Genomic DNA, 19,059 nt, shown 5'->3' on the forward strand with positions numbered 1-19,059 from the left:
AACTTTGAGCCCAACTCTGTAACATGCAGAAAGTCTTTAGATTTTGCTGAAAGAGAAGAGGTTCAGAGGTGATGTCAGTGACCAAGTGCAACCACTATGTGTACTGAAGCCCTGCTTCCTGAGGAAGCGGCTGGACATTGCCTGCTGATGGGAAGTAGAGAATAAATCTTTTGTTTTCCTTTGCTTCCGCATGTGGCCTTCTGCTTTTGCTTTATTAAACTGCCTTTATCTTGACTTGGGAGGGTTTTCTCCATCTTATTTTCTCCCCCCACCCCTGTTCTGCTGAGGAGGGGAAGTAATAGAGCAGCTTGGTGAGCACCTGGTTTCCAGCCAAGGTCAACCCACTACAATAGGACACAGTGCCGTTTTAAAATGTACAGCCTGAGCTATACTACCCTGTGCATGAGTCACAAAAATTCCATTAATTAATTGCATGAAAGTCAATTTCACTGTCTGTGATGACAGTGGAAAAGACCAACAGTTAAATTATAGAAAATGGAATTGTTATTCTGTATAGAATGCTCCTAAAATAGACAATCATATCATTGAGAATATTCAAATAATCACAACTTTTCAGTAGCAGTTTTTTCTTTAGAAACAGCAAAATTCTGAAGAACAATTTTATAAGAGTAATTTATGTTCTGGTAACTGAGCTGACATTTCTTTGTGCCATAGAAAACAATTTTGTGGCTGAGCTGAGTTCACATACACCCAAACCTTCCCTAGGAAACATCTGCCTATCTAGTTCAGGCCAAAATACCTTTAGAGGTGACAATTCTGCCACCTTCTTATCTAGGTTGCACATGTGCTGCTTTGTCCTTACAGCTAGGAAACTTTTTCCCACTTTCTCAGCTATATCTTTATGGCTTCAGACTGAAATGGATATTTCCTGTCCTGCTTGTGGTGGAGATGGAGAAAACTGGTCACTAGCCTAACCATAACATCTTTCTGCATAAGTGAAGATGTCATCATACTCTCATCTTTTTCCAAGCATTATTCACAACCTTTCCCCATTGGTCACGTTTTCTAAATTGCTCTAATTTTTTGTTGCTCTTCCATGGATTTTCTCTCAGTGTCAATATTAACATTTGAACAGTGATGCCAAAAACCAGCCATCAATTCTCTTGCTGAGACCTTGTACATATTGCATAGATGACCTCTGGTGTCCTGCTCAGATCCTGCCGCTAAGACATCCCAGAATGATACTTTGTGTTTTTCCCAGTTCCATCTCACTGATGATCCACACTCTGCCTGTGGTCTTCTACACTCTGTGGTACTGGGCTGCAGTCTGTCTGTCCAGATAATCTTTACTTTGTATTTGTATATTTGATACTTGCTACCTAAGTACAGAACTTATTTTTGATATTGTAATGCCAAAACTTCTTGCACTGGGTGAGAATTTTGAACACACAGGCACTATGTGTTCTGGCTGAGGGCATGCATTCACTTCTGTGAATTGCCTTGAAACTCTATTTGTGTAGTAGAGGGCTCTTATTATTAATCTTAAATAAATTTGTATATATTATGTCACATTTTAGGGGAAAAAACCCAACTTGATTTCAGAATTTTAAAATAATTCTTCATTTTCTTTTTTCTTAGCAATGAGCACTTTATTCTAAAAGTCTTTAATTATCAAAACTCTATTGAAAACATCAAGAGTTATGTGTAGATACACTTGACCTGGAGTGAAGTATCAGGAGTTTTTAAACATTTAACTTATAGTGTATATTAGTATGAAACTAAGTTGAGCAGAACCCATTAATGTCACAGTGATCGGTTACCAATGGAAATAAATAATTCATGATGAAGGGAATTAGTCTAATTAGCAGGCAGTTTGAGTCCTTTGATAAAACCCAGCTCTAATTCCGTGAAGGGCAGGAAGTGCTGTCATCAGTCAGCCCTGAAAAGATTAGCATCTATTATGAATGAGGTTAGACACCCTAGTGAAGTCATGTGTGTCCTGGAGACAAACTTAATATGTTCCAGAATGGGACACAGTTTGTCTCACCAACACATCATGATTCCTACTGGGCTATTGTATGTAATAACAAGCAAAGATCAGTGCTCCTTCCTATCATTCTCCCCCTGTCCATCATTCTGACAACTGTGCAAATACATTTTCCATGCAAAGCAGGGAATGTGCCCTGAATACTTGTAAAATTGCACGAGATGTCAAAGAAAATGTGTTACCTTTTCTCAGCAACCTAAACCCAAACAAACCAAAATACCAGTGCAGAAAGTGGGTTTAAAACCATATCTGCTAAATATATGGGGTGTAGAGGGAGGTGTATCAGTTTTGAAGTACATTGATTCCATTTGAAAACACTATTGCCATCTGTCATAAGATGCCTTGATAAAGCTATAGATGTAGCTATGCATGATAGAAAGGTTTTAAAATAACTGGTGATGCTGTAAGCTTATAGTATTGGATGCATATAGAGAAGTAACATCCTGGAAAATTGCCTTAAATTCTGGAAGTATTGCCTTAAAAAAAGGAGAATCTTCTTTGTGTTATGTATTTTCGTTTAGAAATGTTATCTGGTTCATTTGAGGAGACTAGCTGTGAGCTGTGCAAGCTTCACAGTTTTGTACTACATGCTGACGCAACATCAGCTGTGTTTCCATTTTTGCTTATGAGCCTTTTGAAATTATATGTTTCCGTTTTGCAATTTGATGCAATAATGAAGAAACTCCACATTTGTACGTTATTGTATTGCCTGTTTTTGTTGTAGGAAATTAATTGCTCCTTTTATTTATGTTATTAAGGGGGGAGAAAACAATTTTGCAGTATTTTATCATTTGCTGTAATAATTATCATACTAGTAATACAACGGAAGCCTTAGAAACAGAGTATATTATGTTCAAATGTCTGAACGGCACTTAACATGCTGACACTTGTGGCTGGGGAATGTTGGTCTTCAAAGTACATAGAAAAAGGTAACAATAAATTACTAATAATATCTCTGATGAGCTCAAGATGGTTTATAATACAGAAATGAAGAGGAAAAGAATAACTGTAGTCAACACAAGAAATTATTTTCCTAGAAATAGAACAATATAGCAACTCAGATGTCCAAATACTAAATGACAATGAAGCACTGATACTGCAGAGAGTGCCAGAATCAAGTGCCACACTAACTTCAAGTAGATTCCTAGATGAGGTTAAAAAACTAGTGACCTTCTCTGGAGGGTTTATTGCTCTGAGTTCCTGGAAGAAAGAAGATATATAAGGTAATTGACCTTGATTTGTTCATTTTTGTCTTGAATTCACTGGCTAGTAGAAGTCAGGACAAAATTCAGCTGTATGAGTGGTTTTGAGGTTTGAGTCTATCATCTCTGTGTGCTCCTTAAAAATGACCTACAGTGTGGGTGTGCCTTGGGCTAGTGAATGGGTTCATTCAGCTCATTAAAATGGATTTAGTTATATATATATATATATATATGAACAGGTGCACACTTAACCACTATTTTTATCACTATGTTGGTGGGAGCATGGTGCTTGGAAGCAGAAAATAATGTTCTGGAAAACTTGCAGTATTAGGTACTAGTTTAGGCAACTAAGCACATGTACCCTGAAGTCCCATAAGACAATTAGAGAAAACAGGGAAAAGATTGTAACAAAAATAGGATTTTGTCAGATCTCTCAAAGTCTTTAACTGGCTGCCTGGCTTTGGCTGTTGTCACAATATACAGGAGTTTCTTGTATAATTCACTGGTATATGTTAAGTCCTCCATGGTGTTCACAGGCTGGCTGGTACACTTTTGTCAGGTTAAAAATGCTGCTGAGTGTAAACAAGAATTTATCAAAACATCATTTGTTCCATATATCTAAATAACACCTGTCATACTTTAGTAGTATCCACCAGAGAAAGAAGAAAAGCAATGATTTTCTTCTTCCAAAAGCTCTTCTCCTGTGCTTTCCCATCCTAAGGAAGGCGGAAGTGCCTCAGCATAGATACTTTGCCTTTTTTGTCTATGAAGTGCGATATTATTTACAGCAGTGTTTTTTTCCAGATCATTCCCTTTGGAATTCATAGGGTGAAGCACAAGGACAGGGTGAGGGTTAGTGGTCAAAGGCTGGTTATGTCCAGCTTTGCTCTGTAGCTCTGCTTGAGGTTCCACTGGACACTGCGTTGCCTGACATTGGTGGGCCTGAGTCCATATAATGGTTTGGGTTGGAAAGGACCTTTAAATGTCATCTAGCACAACTTCCCTGCAATGAGCAGGGACATCTTCAACTAGATCAGGTCATCACAGACAAATCCGGCCCTTTCAGTCAATAAATCACAAGTAGTTATATGGCTCAGGTGTGTTCCCACTGAACAAAGATACATCCTCCAAGTGCAACCAGAGTATAAGTTCTTAATCTGCTGATTTTCCTTGAATGATGTGTTTAAACATACCCTAATTCTTATTTTCTGATTATTCTGCTTTCAGTACCAGACAGGTGACACTGGGAAATGGCTAGCCACACAGCATTTATGACTCTTACAGTGTGCTTGCCTTGTTACATTCCTGTAACAAAATCTAAGTTCCTATCTACTGGGAAGATGGAGTCACTGTGTCAGTGAGGAAAACTACGGAGGTCATAGTAGTTCCCGCATCATCTGACAAAGAGGGCACACGCCTCAGGTGACTGTGCTGCTACAGAGCTGCTCTTTCGCATTGTACTGAAAAGGTGAATTCTGCAGGACTTTGATATTTTAAAAAAACAGCAAGCTAGTGAAAGAAGATCCTTTCACTGAGGCATTCTTTATCTCAGCTGCTGTCTCACCTGTCCCCTCACTGAGGCATCCTTATGGAATATTATCCATTAATCAATTCCTCACCTTCCTGCTATTTTGTAACTGGTGTTTACATGTGTCATCCCATGTCTCTATTCTCCTTAATCCTCACTCGCACCCTCCCACAAGCCCAATATAGCAAGATGTTGCAGCAAAGGACACGTCATCCACATTCACAACTAAATCTATAGCACACTGAACCATTTTCATTGCTTACAAAAGTGGGTGTAACAGCCCTGTGTTAGTCCATTCTCATTAACTACTGATCACACTTTTAATCTGTTCTTGCTACATGTTTTATTCACGGGCTCTTGTCATGCGTATCAATGTGAGCCATCTCTTTTGTAAATAAAGGACTGTTTAGATCTTGTAAATAACAATAATAATGTTATTATTAAATAATGTCCTGATGAATAGAACATATTGGTGAAACGTTCATTCTCAGGTATGTTTTTGATTCATGATGCTTATAATATATTATGCTATCTAAAACAACTTCTGCCCATTGTCCCCATCTCAGATCAGCTTATGTTCTCAAATATCTGCTAAAGAACACTAGATACTGGATGCTTCTACTGAACAGAAACATGGAGCAGAAAAATGTATGTCCCTCATTTTCCCAATTCACTAGGAAATTAATCTCTGTTTTTTTTCTGCTAGTAGTTCAGATGCTGCAACTCTCACTCACAAAGTTTTCTCTACTTGTAGATAGAGAGCAGATGGGCTAGATTGTTGTTGTAGGTCCCTTCCAACTGAAATATTCTGTTCTGTTCTATTCTATAGCAATGAATAATAGCAGAGACAGGAAAAAAGATAGATTAAAGTAATAATGTGCTATGGCCTGGTTTTAGCATATGTTTATCTGCATCAAACCAACCAGTTTACTTTGTGTAGATAGAGCTACAGGATGGAAAGTTGCTGAAGTAAGCTTACAGGAATTTTCATCAGGAAAGTGTTCAATTCTAAGGCCACTACTGGAAGCATATAAAGCTGAGCGCATAGAAGCATGACAGGCAGGAGAAGAAAGGGATCATGGAGGCTGATATTACAGGGACATACAGAAAACAGTGAGATGTGAAGTCAGTAGCATATGCTGAAGGAGCTATTCTGAGCCCCATTAAAAAGAAGCTGGAACTTGGCATAGGCAGAAAAATGGTGAGGCAGTTGAGTCTCTGAAACAATACTGAGAACTAATACTTCTGGCATTAGAGGCAAACAAACTTTTTGCTGCCTTAGTTCTAATTGGTTGAACTTCCTGTCATGCCCTGCCTGCCATCACTGGGTTTGCAGATGAAAAGTGCAGCTCATACTCTAACTGTCTGTGTGAATCCAATCCAGAGGGAACGTTTTGGGAGCATTTCCTGTCTTTTGAACTGAATGGAAGCCGTAGTTAAATGGAGAGAGAAATGTAGACACTCTCTCTACTGCAGTCCTTGTGAGCCCAAGATACTCCTACGTCAAGTCTGCAGTCCTGATCAACGGGAGGTTCTTGTTCATCCAGCAAGGTGAGGCCTGGTGTAAATAGCTACAGTAAATTAAGCTCTTATGAAAAGTTTTTAATTAATTTTTTTTTAATATTTATTTGCTGATAATTGCCTCAGTTTCTATTTTTTCCTTTTTTCAGCTCCAGCTCTTTCCCTGCCAGTGCCTTGGGCCCTCTTCTCTGCTTCTGCTTTTCCACATACTCACAACATCAGCTGGAACCTGCTGAGTGTGCCACCAAAGGAGGCAGCAGTAAGAACCCAGTGATGGGATGCTCTTTCAGTTACTACACTCAAATATCAGGTTCTTGCCTATGTTTTCCATAAATAAATTAAAATAATAGGAATTGGTGCTTATGATTATCAGCTGAACTCAGATCCCACTTGGCTCAATTATAAAATGCGCAGCCACTCTGATACACAGCACACTGCAACATTTTGACAGAATTCTGATTGTCAAGGTGTTTGTCTCCAAACTGAGTAACAATATGACCTTCTCCCATAATATCATCTGTATGAATGCAAATTGTATTTTACCAATGCACCAAAATTTTGAAGTTAACAAACCTTCTCTGAGCAGTGTACTGTAACTTCTATTCCATAATTAAATCAGAACCCCTCTCCTGGACAGGTTCACTCAGGTTTGACTTTCTTTGAGTAATACACCTTCAGACCAGTCCCTTGTTTTGATGTATTACAATGATAGACTGAAGAGTTCATGTAATATATCATCACAGTCAGCTGTTGCTGGACGCCAAGGATTGAGAGACTGAGCCAGCTGTTTTTCTGATGTATTCTGGTAATGCATCGCCAGATGATGGAAACTGATAATGTATTACTTCAAAATGACACCACCCAGAAAAGGAAGAGTCCAGAGGTGCAGATTCTGTATAATGAGGCATTCAAAGTATGAAACAGGGCTGCAAGCTCCTGGAACAAGATGTTGGTAATAAATCAGCTTTCTATAGTATTACATTAGTACTGTGGCTACACAGATACACAGACGCTGTTGTGCGTAATCTTATTTCCAGTGCCTCTTTGATGCTGCTTTTGTGTAATTCAAAGATAACCCTAGCATCAGTTCTACCTTCACTTGTCTTACAACTAAGCAGTTCACAATACAAGCAACCCAGAACAAGGAACAGGGCAGAGTTACATTGTCTCAACAAATTCAAAGAGTTGGGATTCCTCCTCAGTTTGGAGTACCTTTTGAGCCACTCATATGCCACTCTGGTGGTGAACTGAACCCATCTGTGGCAATGGCAGTACTCTTCCTCTTTGCCCTGCACCCCAGAGGGTCAGAATGGGCTGGCCCAGAGCACTGCAGTTGTGACTGACTTTTCCTGCAGGTTGACTGAAGACAAGGAAGACTTCTTTGGCCATGTCTTCATCTCCTCTCTGTTCATCTTTCCCCGTCACACACACACAGAGTCTAGCCAAACAGTAACTGATCCCCAATTATTAATGTAAATTAAAAAGAAAATTATTGGAACAGGGAGAAATTCTGAACATTTGCTTGCAAAACTCTATTTCCTCGATAGAGTGGGATTGTGTATGTGTAAAAATATTTCCTCTAAATTTACTTTTAACCCCAGGACAAGCATAGGAAAACAGAAAAACTGGAAAATATATTTTAAAGTCATGAGCTGTATTTCTACCGGTAGCTCTTCCAAATGCTCCTTTTTTGTTAAATGCAGTGCTGTTTATAACTGTGCAAACTCTTGAAGATAAACAGATCCTGCCCTCAAACTTTACTCTTTGTTTATGGAAGGTTTACACTGAAAACAAAAGCTAAGTATATTTTACTAACAGTAAGTATACTTTTCTGTCTGTAGTCAGATATTATAAATCATGGGACTACGAAACATTAAATATGGTTTTGTGGCATGCGATATTTTGAGTCAAAAATATTCCAACCTCATATATACAAAGGTCCATACTGGTACAACTCACTCTGCTAGCTCAAATTTAATGAAAGATTTTTGAAGAGAAGGTTTGCCTGGTAGACTTCATACTGGATCAGGTAGTTTCACAGCCTACCCTTTCATAGCCACCACAAGGCTAGCATAAATATTGTGCCATGTGCTGTCACTTACGCTGCAGAACAGTGATTGTGTGCTCATATCTGATCCATTGCCAGTACCGTCATTTATTCTCTTCATCCTTGGTACTCCAAAGAGCTGGGTGTTACCAACCCCTGCCTGCCTTTCATCTCAAAGCTGATGCTTAGCACATTGCAAGGGCAAGTTCCATAGAATCACATCTGTAATTTATTTCCTGCAGTTGATTGTGGGTACAAAATTCCAAGTGCAAATGATCTCAATAACCCACCGAAGATTTCTTGATTTTAAAAAAAGAAACATAAGAATTTTCTGTGCTTGCTTTTTCAGACCACCTCATCTCATCCCCTCATTTCATGATTGGCAATCAACCTTGAAGCATTACAGAAACATTTTACTCAGTCTTAACTACTCATCTTTTATTTTACTTTTATTTTAAATTATTTTTGCTTTTCCTTTTAACATTCTGGCTAATGTGTATACAGGGCAAAAGTTCACAAATCAGGAGTTATTCTTGTAAGGAGACAGTGGAGAGTGTCAGGTATACATTCCCTTTGTGACACCATTTTGTCACAGTTAAATAACGATCATTAATATCTCCTTGAATGAAACTTCATGGAAATTGTAGTTCTGAACATGCAATCAGCTCATTTATGGCCTAACAAGTGTTGCCCTGAGCCAGCAGTTGACTAACACTCAACCGTTTTTGTAAAATTCACCTTATCTGCTACTATTAGAAACTGAGATGGCACTTTCTATTTTAATTTTTGGCACACAAGCAGCACCTTGTCTCCTCTGTCTGGAAAAATCACAAAATTTGTATTTAGCTCTCCTCATAAATTTGGACAATATGATGAGTTTCTAATCCAAATAATTGTTTAAGACTATTACAATGATAATTATTGCGCTGATAATACATTATTTCAGCCAACAATACATTAGTTCCATAGGGAGATAAACTGCAAGGCCAATGGATTTATCTTGATAACAAAATGAATTGCTATTAACTATGATTGTGGTTTTTCCATCCGTGCACAAAGAAGTCTCCCATTGAGTTCATTGTCTTTTGACTGACTGTGGTAAGAGTTTTCTCTACATATACATACAGGAGTGGATTCTGAATGAGTACAATGTCATTATTGTTATTCTGCTGTTGTCTAGACAAGCTCTAAAAGCTTGTACTTTTCCTTAGCACTGTAGGAGTAGGACTTCTGGCTTTGAAAATGCCTCTTACAAAATATGAAATGCAAGATGAATAAGGGATAAAAACAACTGTGAATCTATTAGGATTTTACAGGGTAGATTGATAAATGAGAACAAAAAAATCTTAACCTAACTACTATTTCCTGTATGTAGCAGCATAAAAGAGATGGCTCTACGTCCCTGATCTGCCACCATTAAACCGAAGCCTTTGCTATACTGGTAATACAAACTTTGGACATTACAGTTCGAGCCTCTGATTATGATTTTGGGCTGTAGCGAGTGAGATCTTGTATCCCTCATTTTAGCTAAATGAGTTTTATTCTCATTCTGAAAAGTATCTAAGGACAGTTGATCAAGAGAAGGATCTTTCACAATGATCATGTCTTTTGTAGGAAGGCAAATGTACAGAATTGTGTATTGTTGAAAATCTTCAGCCCAAGTGTCTTCAAAGAGCTTTGGATCACACCCTGAGTCTTTACTTAACACTTACTTACCAAAACTGTTATAGTAAAAAACTGTTAAAAATCCATACATGTTTTATTTAGTTCATCGGCTTCATCTCTCTCCTGTGTGTATATCACTGTGCTGTGCTGGTTTTCTTACTTTGTCTTTACAGCATACGTTTTTTAAAAAAATTAAATAATCTAGGTAAAAACATTATAAATTTTTGGAAATTTTGATAACTGTCATGGACATTTATTTGCTAAAAAATACATTTGGCTAGCATTAATATGCAAATCAGTAGACTATAAAATTCATTTTGGTGCCTCCAGGGCAGTATTTTTATAAATACAGAAACATAATCATGCATCCTCCAGAGGACTAAAAATAATTATACAAATTTACATCAAAGCCCAAGGCAGTGTCTCTTTTTAACTGTCTGTTTTTAATATCATTTAAATCTTGTTAAAACTTAATTACCAATTCTCTTCTGTAATAATTTAGGTGGAAGAGCTGAGGTCTAAGCTTGCTGTTTGAGAGAGAACTTCATCAGAGAAACAAAGACACCAAGGCACAGATTGACAAAATGGGGTAGTGTACAGAAAAACTTGGTAGAGGAAAAGTTGTTGCAGATTATAATGAACAGAATATACATACATCTATTAACATCCACATAAAGTGGAACTGAGCTGATGTCTTGTATGATGGTAATATAAATACAGCAGTGTATATATAAACCTAAATATAATATTTATATCTACATGTACACACTTATGTATATGTGGTGATTTATTCATTCATACTGGTATAGCTCAAGCTGTGTCCCCCTGGAAGGGAAGTTGCAGGACCAATGCTTTCATCCTCTGTCCCTGTCCCCCAACTGTTCTCTGGGAGTTGGTGGCTGCTCAGAGCAGCTGTAAAAGTAAGTAGCGCTAAGTTCAAAGCCAGCCTGGCTGCAGGGTTTAGGCAATGTGTGGAGTAGGCGTATTTTATGGGGAATGTCTGCTGGTTTAGGGATGCATTTATGAACAAAATAATCTGTTCTCTTTCTCCACAACTGATAGAAACAGGTACAATGGCAACTCTACCTCTGTATCAGAGGTATGAGGTCAGGGAGAGGGCCTCAGCTTTGTACCCCAAATAAAGCACCTGTTAAGCAATTGAGAACAGAAGTTGCACTGCCAAACCCTCTTTCTTTGGACTGATTTACAGAAGATTCTGTACCTGTTACTTTTTTATGTTTGTTCGAAGATCCCAGCAGTGTCTTCCCTCTTTGCACTAAAGGTAGAGCAGAGAGTAGAGCATACGGCTTCTCTGCTCTGCAGTGCTGCCCCCCCACCCCCACCTTGTCCCCCCAATTTCACCTTTGCTGCCAAGAAAGATGAGGAACCTAGAAAACAGGTTATCTTCTTGATATCCTGCATCAGTGATACACATCCCATCGACATGGAGACTGCTGCCTCAGGTCTTGTCTTTGTGTCGTGTTTGCCAGCTAGTGTTTAGTAACAAGTGTCACTGTCTGCTCCTCTGCTTTGAACTAGAACACATTTCTGTTAGCCTTCACATCCAACTGAAAGCAGCTTTGCATTGATTTAATTCACCCTTTTTAGTATGACCATACTCACAATGAGGGATGTGCATCCAAACTTCCAGCTATTGCACAATTGCCACTGGGCATAAATTCAAGTGATTTGGCACAGCATCTGGTTGGGAATCAATTCCCATTGGTTCATTCTGTCCACTGCATGCATTCCTTTTGATTGAAATGCCAGGCATTTGTTAGTGTTACTGATGCTGGTGACAGTCATCCTCCTAGCACATCTCTGTGCTTTCAGATTGCGTATTCATTGAGTGTTAATGGAAATAAGAGGTGCAAAATATTAGAGAAGGCAGTATGTTACAGATTTCACATACTTGCCTTATTGCATTAACAAATAATCTGTTCATTTGCAAATATACAAATTCATCATATTTCTGACTGACACTTTGTATGCCTCAATTTTTCCTAGAATGATAATGCTTAAATTTTAAGATGTCAAAATTATCTTTTTATTTAACTGCATAGACTACTCACAAATCTTGTAGCTTTCCTATAGAAATGGTATTCTTCAGAGCTAGAAGTATGGCATATATAATAAGGCTCTTTAATTTGTAAAATCTTGAAATTTAAATCAAGTGTTAAATAGGCTGTCATTTGCACCCGTGCAATTGAATTTGAAGTTGAGGGGTTTCCTGAGCTGGACTAGGTTGTAAATATGTTGGTTTCATTGGCCTGTAAATATATTTGCTTCTAATCATTGCTTGCCATGCAGCATGACCGCAGTGGGTGTGAAAATGGAGGTGTGATATTTTCCAGGTTGTTGCTAGTCAGGTGGAAGTTATGAAACAGCAACAGGAGTCTGAAGACAACCTTGCTAAAGCTGACCCTGCTCTTAATGCAGAAAATGCTGCCTTAAATATTTTAAATACAATAACGTGTCTCTGTTTCTTGCTCTGAGGTAGAATGATTAGAATTTTTTACCCTGATTGTAAGTTCTGGTTCTGTACTTCTTACAGCTGAGCTCTGGAATCTTGTCAGCTTTTAGGTAAACCTGAGAACTTCCCTGAACCTAGTTGAACCGTAACCAATGTGACGCAGCACCACGGGCCCTTGTGTCTCCAGGAGGAAAAGTCCAGAGTACTGAGGCTGGAAAACTGCAAAAATATACCTGGAGAAGGTAACTGAAAAAGTGATGTGAGCACATTTAAGAAATGTGCTTTATTTGAACAGTCCAACTAAACGATGTTTTATTGTTAGGCATAGGTTTTCTGCTGATATTTCAAGAAAATATCAAAGATCACAGAAATGGCAGGAGCTTGTCAAATTCCAAAAATGTTCCCAAGTTAATTGCAAGCCCCTTTGCAATCTTATTTCTACAAAATGCGATGCACTGAAACATTGCCAAAGAGTATGCTTCTTAAATGTCATTATGTTTTTAGGAAACATAAAGGCTCCAAGATGTATGTCATAAACCCAGATTCCCCAGATGGGTGCCACAGAAAATCTTTCTCCAAAGAAGCTTCAGAAATTTCAGTCTAATATGTACTATTAATGCAACTCTGTGACAATGGACTGTCATTATCAGACTTGTTTGGCCTGGACTACGTCAGACAACCACAGGCTGAAAACTCAGTCTTCAGCCTTGCTTGCTCTAATGTACTTTAGGTAGCCAGCTGTAAAAGGAGCCAACAACTACTCAACAGTGTACCCTGACCTTGCCATGTCTTGGAGGCCTGCAATTCCCAAGTAATGCCCACGTGTGAAAAGGTTAATAAAGCTCCTGTTTGCTTTGCTTGAGGCTTGGGACATACTAACTTTTGTCATTCTGCTGAGCAGCTGATGAAAGTAGTGCTGAAATGCCAAAGAGGTAGATAGCAGAAAGTTTACAGCATGCCTGTTTACATTGCCTCATCTCCTTTGCACTGGATTCCTCTGTAGCTCATCCTGTCCATTTGTCACCAAAAAATAAGATATAGTGACCAAGAGAAAGTTGCTTCAAGTGAAGGATTAATTTCATACCACATAAGAAAGATGGCTATTGATACTGCATGAGGGGAACACTTATCATGCTGATGAATTTTGTGTACCTGATAGTGTCAGACACTGAAGGTTCAGTTTCAACATTGCATTCTTTGCAACTCTTGCAAGCTCTGAGGCCCAGTTAAGCACCAGCACATTTTAAAGCTGAAGCCTTACTTCATAGGATGGCATGGGTAGATTGAATCCTAGTAAGGTTCCAATCCTCAGTCGTTCTGTAGGAGCTCTGATGAGATACAGAATAGAGAGTAAGGTTCCAAAGCCTTACAGTTCTTATATATCAATAGCTGTTAATTGTGGAGAGAAAAGGATTTTTTTTTCATTAATGCTAAATAGATATTTAACATATAGATACTGAATTTCCTATAAGATAAAGAATTTTCTTTGTGCCTCATATTCCTGAAAGGGAAAGTGCAAACATTTCCAGAAGCTTTCATGGGAGGAAAAATATGTGGATTTCTTTCCTAATTGCCAGGAGCAGTGTAACTGCACAACCCCTGCTGACGGGTTAGGCTGAGAACAAGACTAGATGATGCACTGGGTGCCTTCAGGTGGGTGCAGTAACAGTTATTGTGAGTGGTGTGGTGACACTCCCCAGTAGCAATACTGCAGTCATAGTATAGCAGACTTACAATGTCAAGATTGTGATCCAGCCTCCAGTCTGCTCTTTTCTCCAGTTATGCACTGCCTAGCCCAGGTTACCTAAAGTTAAATGATAGAAAAGTATAAGTAGAAAGAGTTCAAAATGCACATCTGGAAAAAGACACACTTCCCATCATATTAGACTGCAAAATTCTGTTCTGAGTTAGAAAGCAAGCATACCAGCTATGCTTCTCTTTAATTTGGTGGTATTGTAAGGGACAGAGTAATTACAAAAATATGATTGACAGTTCCAAGGTGAAGAAGATACTAATATATACTTCACCGATTGCTCTGTACCCCTTGGTGCAATGGAAAATCAAAGGCTTATTATATTGGTTCTTACTGGTTTAAAATTGTTTGAGACAGGAGTGTTGGGGAACACATGTTTAGGTTTCTACCTCTTCAGATGTCACTATCCATATCTTTGAGAATATAACCCCAGTCTTCCAATAAAAGGAATGACTGGAAATTTGTTGATGACCATACAAAGTAACAACATACTGAAATTAAAAAGTAAAATACTTGACTGTCCTAGCTGACCATAAAACTGCTGAAAGCCACAAAGGGGTATAAGTTTTTGAGCTGTCTGTCTTCCAGTATGCTTTAAGGCAGTGTCTGTGCAGGGCTGCACACACATACTTCTGCAGAAGTCCCATGTGGGAATACAAAGCATGTCAGGAAACCTTATGTATGAAGATCATATCTTAACTACTGCATAGGTGGAGTTTTAGTTTATCCTGAGTTATTAATCATTAATAGTTTTGTAATCAGTTCTATCCCAGGGATTATTCATGCCACTACTTGGAAGACCCAGTTTGATCTATTGATCAATGAAGAAAATAAGACAAATCAAGTTGTTGCTTAAAATTAAGTTAATGATTTACCCACTGGAGTTAATACCTCATTTAGATTAAGCATTTAAAAGTTGCATTTCTGCAAAGTAATGAATCTAAAATATTTTGTTACTTTAGTTTCTTACTGATCTATTTCAGAAAAACAATAGTCCCTGGTGAATAAAAGAAATCAATTACTACACATTTCAAGTGGGGTTCATGTTAGTAAATCAGTCATTAGTCCAATTAAATGTTTGTCTCTGGAGATGAATTGTTTCCCATATCCTGGAACAGCTAGAATATCCCTAGGATCACAGACATTTAAAAGAGTGATTGCAAAACACATTATTGAGATATACAACATTTGCATAGTTTGCATGCAGAATGAAAGCTTTGTGTTATTTTTTTTTATGAGGCTGTTAACAAATCGCTAGATTACCCAAAGGACTTGTTGAGATCAGAGAACAAGCCTGCATAAAAAGGTCATGCCTAATACTAAAGATACTCAGAACTGTGAGCTTCAAAAACCAGCATTATCCATTTGAAATTAGCAATAGGAGCCATGGGAAAATAGTATCCTGCAGTCAGTCTGAACATACTGACATCAGTGGGAGTTGCTCATGCAAAGTAAAGGCTAGAACTGAGTATTATATGCTATATATTGACAGTCTTACTGAAGCAAAACCACAATATTCCCTCAGGTTGTCCTTTAGAATTTGTAATTACTTTTTTCTTTTTAACAAACATAACAAAATAATTAAATATGTGAACGATATTTTGCTTTCTATCTATGTGAGGTCACTTACTTAATTTTCTCTGTACTAATGCATTTTCTAGCTCGTGCTAGTTAAACCTCAGGATACTGTGGCTACACGAGGGAGATATGGAAAAAGAGTGGGAGACAATTTTATTGGTAAAGACAGACTTGTATTTTCAGGTCACAATAAAGTTCAGTGAAGGGAAGATTTAGAAAGAAGAACAGATTTAGTGTTGGGAGAAATATCGAAACTAACATTCAAAATACATATGAAAAGCAGATTTGAACCATTTTTTGCCATTGCGGGTACTGACCCACAACTTATTCTTGTGGCACATATTGAAATTTCTGCAAGCTTCAAATTTTATTACCTGATTAGTAAATCTTCACATATCTTTTCCTTTTTTTCCTTTAGGTAGATGGATTTCTGCAAAAGCTTATTAATTTTGATAAGGAATACATTTCTGCAGTTATTGTTAAAACTGTAAAAGAAGATTATCTCCATGACCCAGAGTTCAACTCAAAATTTGTGCAAGCAAAGTTTCAGCTGCTGCTGCACACAGTGCTTGGGTTCTAACATCATTAGAGCCCAGGAGGTAGGAGTTAAACTGGTATGAATTTCTTCAGCTTGAAATTTTAAATTTTTGCTTCTTTCAGCTCTTCTTTTGTTAATGCAAAGAACTCACTTCATGCCTATAGCTGTTAAAGGTACTAGAGAAAAAATGTTTTGAATATCATAAATTATTTTTAAACTGTGTTGTGTATCATGGCCATGCTTCATTTGGAGGGTCCTTACCTTCCAAAAATAGCTCAGCAGAATAGTGTCTGCACAGGGACCCAGAAGATCTGCATTTAATCCTGGTTCTCTCACTGATCTGCAGGGTGACCTTGGGCAATCTGTGTGCCATTTTCCTGCTTGCTAAAATGAAAATAATAATACTTACGGCCTTTGCAAAGCACTTTTAGAGCAGAGCATATGAATCGATAACATCTTCTCCTTAAGTATGTGAAATAGCAGAGGAAACTCTTCCCACTTGCATTAGTGCACTTTTAGCATTTAGAAATTTGAAATTATAAAGATTATTGCATAGGAGGGAGAAGCTCAGAAGTGTTCCCCTAATCAATAAGTTGCCAGCTGGAATGCAAAGGAAAACAGCCCTAGGGTAACATACCATTTAGTGTAACAAAGAAAGAATAAAATATATGTTTTCAATGTGACTATGGCAGCTACCAGGGCAGTCATACTGTATTATATTGCTGGCTTGCTTGCTTGTGCTGTAGTAGAAAAGTATAAAATATATAAACAGTTTGAAATCTGTACATTAGTTTTCAAGACTTTCAGTTTTCCTGACGAGATCTGCCAGTTTAGACAGAAGAGGAAAGCTTGAGTGAAGTGCTTTGGCCACGTGTGCGTGCCTTGTTCTGCATGCGGGGACTTCCTTCCCGCCGGGATGCTGCGGTGGCCTCCCCCAGCAGATAATCAGCACAAGTCATCTTGGCACAGTGCGGTTTACAAGGATGGCAGTAGGCATGATTTTTCACTTGTGTCCATAGGCATGTTGACCTTCTGCAGAGCCTTTTTGTGGTCCCTGCGGATGGATGAATTGTGCTTGAGTAGTGTACATTGCTTGTATACTCTCTCTCAGTATTTTATAGCAGCATTTTATAACAGGCACTGCACGGGTCCAGTGTCATCTACTGTGTAGCTTAGGTGAGCCCTGGCAGTAATTAAAGTATTTTAAACCATTTGCTTAATTGCATTAAAAATACACTGATGGGTTTGCACTGTTTGAATGATCTTCAGGAAACTATTAGGTTAAAGCAATTCCCTCTTGGTAATGTTTAACTAATTCACAATATTTGCTCTGTGAATTACAGCTGGTCTCTATACTGGTTTTTAGTCTGACCTGTAACAGAGCCCTACTTGCTGCTACTGAGCCTGCAGGTTCCATCTTCTTCCCTCCACTTTCTCATCGCTGCCTGCCAAGCTCTTCATTGAAGTGGAGACTTTGGGAACAGCGCATGAGAGATGGGCAGTGAAATCCAGCCCTTTTCCTTCCCAGCCATGTTTGGAGCTTTGGCCCTGGGTGAGGAGGAAAGTTGGTGCCAGTTAGTGCCAGTTAGTGCCATGCCCAAGATCAATCACTTGTCAGCCAAAGGAACAAAGTCTCCTCTACCAGGAGAGAGCAGTGTAATGAATTTTCACTTCCAGCTGCCTCTTACAGTACCTGTGCTGAGAATAGCTGCCAGCCCCTGGCTGAGACCCCATACGTGACAGAGCACAAGCATTTCCATGTGCTTTCTCAGTGGTGGCATTAGGTAACGTAGCTGTCGCAAAGTGGCCCTTCCCAGATAAACAGATGTAGGTTCCAGGCCCAGGTGCCTCAGGAGCCATTCAGAGGGCAACAGGTGAATGAGGACATGTCTGTTGGGAGTCGTCTGACATGGCCAACTGGGGCACCTTCCCTGTAGGGCTGCTGTGGAGGCACAGGGCATGGCGTGGCAGCTGCCCACTCCAGCACCTCCAAAATGGGGAGGCTGCAACTGCCCGCAGCTCTGTGCCCTGCAGGCACAGAAGGCAGTGTTGGCCATTTGTCCTGCATGCATGGCTCCATCACCCCTCTGCCTCTCTGCCAGGAAAAAGGCACTGGAAATGCAGGAGAGAAAGGTTACTAAAGATACAGATCAGCATTGTAGACTAGTGGGCTTGCTTTGATTTTCATTAAGCATAAATTAAAGTCAATCCTTTAATAAGCATTGGAGTCAGTCCATCATGAAGATTGCTTGAGTATTCCATCCCTGCCACATGGGCAAGAGTTGGCATGTAGCTTATACCAGGATCAAGCCCCACCCTTTCTGTTCAGAAATCCCCCTTACTGTTTAATTAAACTACCTGAATGTCTCCCAAAAAACACTGTGTAAGTATCTAATAATCTGGATTACAAATATTGAGATAGTATGAGGTAATACTGTTTGATTATCTCAGCATAAACTACAATAAGATTGTAATGTTTATCCGTTTTGCTTGATATATATGCAAAAAAGAAAATTTGCGGTTGGGTGTGGTACAATGTTTATGATTAAATGCTTTATTCATACTTGTGTGTCAATCTATTAGTGTGCTGTTAATTCAAATGTTACTATGATGTATTTTATTGCCATTAGCACATTTATCACAGGTAGATGTGAAACTTAGACAAAGGTGTACATTCTCATTAATGATGAGCAGCCTATTCATCTTACTAGAGTGTAATTAATGTTAGTTACAAGATTTAATTTTT

The 19,059-nt window shown here is 38.7% G+C and overlaps 1 long non-coding RNA gene across 4 annotated transcripts in view; it reads left to right on the forward strand.

Annotated features, from left to right (window-relative positions):
• Positions 1-16,371, forward strand: part of LOC142602353 (uncharacterized) — a 49,360-nt gene extending 32,989 nt beyond the window's left edge. For 2 of the 4 annotated variants that reach the window (XR_012836083.1, XR_012836084.1), the window contains 6 exons: positions 4,438-4,678; positions 6,123-6,289; positions 6,409-6,569; positions 10,781-10,891; positions 12,548-12,686; positions 16,194-16,371. This is a non-coding gene — a long non-coding RNA (uncharacterized LOC142602353). The remainder of the gene's footprint in view (positions 1-4,437; positions 4,679-6,122; positions 6,290-6,408; positions 6,570-10,780; positions 10,892-12,547; positions 12,687-16,193) is intronic. The other 2 variants (XR_012836086.1, XR_012836085.1) reach the window with 2 other exon arrangements.
• The last annotated feature ends 2,688 nt before the right edge of the window (positions 16,372-19,059 follow it).

The sequence above is a fragment of the Balearica regulorum genome, chromosome 6 (assembly GCF_011004875.1).
Source record: "Balearica regulorum gibbericeps isolate bBalReg1 chromosome 6, bBalReg1.pri, whole genome shotgun sequence".
NCBI classification, from domain to species: domain Eukaryota; kingdom Metazoa; phylum Chordata; class Aves; order Gruiformes; family Gruidae; genus Balearica; species Balearica regulorum.